General features: G+C 48.9%; 1 pseudogene; it reads right to left on the bottom strand.

Moving 5' to 3' along the window:
• Nucleotides 1-1,511: 1,511 nt before the first annotated feature.
• On the bottom strand, nucleotides 1,512-2,482 carry LOC101710568 (zinc transporter ZIP1 pseudogene; annotated as a pseudogene).
• Nucleotides 2,483-3,715: the final 1,233 nt, after the last annotated feature.

Raw genomic sequence — 3,715 nt, 5'->3', positions numbered from 1 at the left:
CTCCACTGTGTATAAATATCACGTTTTCTTTGTCCATTCATCTGTTGGTGGAGAAGATGCACTACATACTTTAAAATGAATTGGCTGGGGCCAGGGATTTAGCTCAGTGGTTCAGGTGCCTGCCTTGCAAGAGCAAGGCCCTGAGTTCGATCCCCGGTATCAAAAAAAAAAAAAAAGAATTGCCTTGCCCCCACTAGGAAGTGAGCTTTCATGAGGGAAGTGGTTTTTGTTTATTTTGTTCACTGTTGTATCTAGAACCTGGGATTGATGTGCAATAGGTGCTGTATTTCTTGAATGAATGAATAAATCCCTTTTACTGATTTTTTTCTCTCAGCACAATTTGTGTTACATATATAGTATTATTTCAAACTCAGGATTTATTCCACATGCTTTTAAACTTGCTTTAAATACTATTTCATGCATATTGTCTTTCCATTCCTTAGTCCTCTGTAACATCATTTTATTTATTTTTAATTTTTTATTTTTTTTATAGAAACATCTTTTATTCGGCTAATATGTCCCAAAACGGGTCAGTTAGTAAAATAGATTCTAGAGAATATGGCCTATACTCAGCCCTCCCTCCCCCAAAATAACCCTGGGGGTGAACATTTCCCTCCCCCTGGGCTCACTGGGCATAAAAATGTTTGGCAGCTCTATTTCTTATCTAGGCATGGGACACCATGTCCTTGTCCCTCCCCTATTCCTAGGGTGCAGCAGCAGTAGGTGGTCACAGGTCTCCCCTCAAACGAGCCTAGTCAAAATTTTTGCCCCACCCCAAATATGGAACCAAAACAAAGAGCAAGTAGGTCCCCTGCACTGAGGTGCTGGGCAGGGCCCACTGCCACATCTCTGTGCTTTGAGAAAAAGATTTGTTTGGCACTTTAAAAATAGAGGAGTGACCAGGACTAGAGGCCAGAAAAGGTATCATAATTGGCAGGGAGAGACCACTTGGCATTAGTGGCCCTGGGAGAAGAGAAGGGAGATGCGCAGGAGGTAAGAAAAGTAGGAAGGGGCCGGGGATGTAGCTCAGTGGTTCTGGCGCCTGCCTCGCAAGCACAAGGTCCTGAGTTTGATCCCCGGTACCAAAAAAAATCAATTCTTAGAAAAGTAGGAAGGGTCCACTGCAAGTCACAGGGTGCCAAAATGGCCTAGAACCAACAGGAAGCTGACTCTGGACCCTGGCCTCTCCACGTTTTTATCCCACAGTGGCTGGGTACCCACCCACCTCCGGCCTCCCCAGTGTCAGTTTGTCCATGAGTAGTGTGTGACCTCTGAGCCCGGCAGTCAGGGTCTGCTTCACTGCTAAGGTCCGATCAAGTCTTCAGGGACTCAGCCTCTTCTCTGCTCACTTCCCTCATTAGATAGAATCCCAAAGGCTCCATTCCTACTTCCCAGGGAACTCTTAGCTCGTACCTCCCTTCCCCATTCCCTTCTGTTCTCCACACACTGGGGAAGGAAGACCAGAAGACCAGAAGCACCTGGTAGGCAGCCTCCCCTACCCCTAGATTGAAGCCTCCTAAATTTGGACAAAGAGCAGGCCAGTGAGCAGGGCAAAACCTCCTAGGAGCAGAATGACCTTGAGGATCCTCTGCTCAGAAGAAGCCAGCTCCTGAGGCAGGATTTCCAGGAAAGTGATGTAAAGAAAGGTGCCCGCTGCCAGGCCCTCCAGTACAGACTGGGCCAACTGGTGCAGAGGCCCAGCTGACTCTACCAGAGCAGCACCCAGCCCAATGCCCAGAGGTGTCATGCATGAGAAGAGGATTCCACACCCAGCCACCACCTGCACCAGCAGGTGGCTCTGCAGCAGCCTCAGGGACAGGCTGACAGTGAGGATACTCTTGTGGAGCAGCAAAGCCAGGCACAGCTCCACGGCCCGAGCCCAGTCTCGCTACAGGCCCACTCCAGCCCCTCAAACACCGAGTGCATGGCTAGGGAGAAGACCAGTACACAGGCACGCAGGGCCGGAGGGGCTGCCGGAGCTCCTCTTGCAGGCGGGACCCCCCAGGCCATCATGCCAATGCTGCGGCCCACCCTTCAGTGTTCCCAGCAGGGCCCTCAACTCCTCTTGATATGGCAGCCCCGGTTGCTCCTTGTAAGCAAGTGTGATCTGCTCCATCACCAGGACCAGGAAGAAGCCCATGGCCAGGATGAACTCTTGAACTGGAGCGTCACGTGCAGGGCCTCCAGGGCCTCATCTATGGCAGAAAGGTAGTCGGGCAACAGGTCCAGGAGACAGGTGGCCAAGAAGACCCCTCCGTCAAAGCAGCTCACGAGGCTCAGGGCTTTCCGATGCAAAGCGGAGCCTTCCTGGCCAGCTCTAGGCCGCCGCAGCGCACAGATGGGCACCAGGCTGCAAAGTGGGGAGGGCCAGCAGCAGCGCCAGGGCCCCCAGCTTCACCTCCAGCCCCACAGCTACTGGAGGCTCCGAAGCCACCACTTCTGGGCACCACACCAGGAGCTCGGGCTCCCCCCAGGCCCCCATGGTGGCCCTGGCAGCTCCAGGGACTCTCAGACCTAGAAAGGGGGCGTCACGCAGGCAGACGGGCCCCCAGAAGGGGAAGGCTGGTCAGCAGAGCTCAGGTCCTCGGCCCAGCTGCGCCTCGGCTTCCCCGCGGGGGTGACTCATCCGCTCCCGTACCAGGAACATTTCAATTTCTCCTCAGACTTTAGCTCTGCCAGGCGACTTTCCTCTCGTTGCTGAGACAAAATACCCGACACCCAAAGTTAAAGGGGAAGGGGCTGGGGATTTAGCTCAGTGGTTCTGCCACCTGCCTGGCAAGCGCAAGGTCCTGAGCTCCATCCAAGGTAGCAACAGCAACAAGCTGTAACATCATTTTAATAGGTGCATATTTCATTGTATGAGCAAGTCACATTTATTTACCTAGTGTTCTAGTGCTAGAGATTTGCATTTTTCTAGGGACTAAAAACTATATGTCATTAATTACATAGCCATTTCTGTTTTGACTCAGTAGTATCAGCAGTTATTACCATTTTATTAAGTACAATAATTACTACTTATTAAGGGATTAGGTTAACTTCACATGCATGATCTCAGTCTGATGCTGAAGCTCACATTCTAAATTGATATGCTCTATTGGCTCTACAGAATAGTTTTTGAAAAATGGAACTGCTCCTTGATAGTCAATTCTTAGAAAGTCAGGAGGTGTAGAAGGATGTGGTTTATGTATTGCTCCTTTAGGAGAAAGTGCTGGTGTCACTGGACCACAGAAAAAAGCAAAGTTAAAAAATCATTAATATTATACAGGATAAAAGTCATCAGGATATTTAATGAAAATGGGTCTCTATTCTACCTCTTATTTCCCAATTTTACTAGCCTAGAGATGTCACCATTAATAGTTATATCCTTCTAGGAATTACAGAACTTCTTAACTCAAACATGTTTGATAGGGTTTTCAGTATGTACACTAACTACAGGATATTTAAAGAAAGTTTAAAAAGATATTTGAAAATCTCCTCACCAATCAAACTAAAGAGTCCAAGAAGATAGGGAAGTATCATATTTGAAGAAAGGAGAAGCAATCTCCCTACTTCTACTGGAATCTCAGCAGTAGGCTCCAGTCTCCTGCTCAGTGTATGACACAAAGCTGAAGATAAAACCTAAAAGACAGATCTGAAGAGACAGAGAGACCAGGGAGCCAGGATGGTCAATGCTGGTGCAAGCAGCAAAAGCACTGGTTTGTTCAAGCCACTCATT

The sequence above is a fragment of the Heterocephalus glaber genome, unplaced genomic scaffold (assembly GCF_053883595.1).
Source record: "Heterocephalus glaber isolate CG9 unplaced genomic scaffold, H.glaber_assembly_v1.0 deba00001555, whole genome shotgun sequence".
Classification (NCBI taxonomy): Eukaryota; Metazoa; Chordata; class Mammalia; order Rodentia; family Bathyergidae; genus Heterocephalus; species Heterocephalus glaber.
The sequence above is the reverse complement of the archived record's forward strand: the minus strand, read 5'-3'. Positions and strand labels throughout refer to the sequence as shown.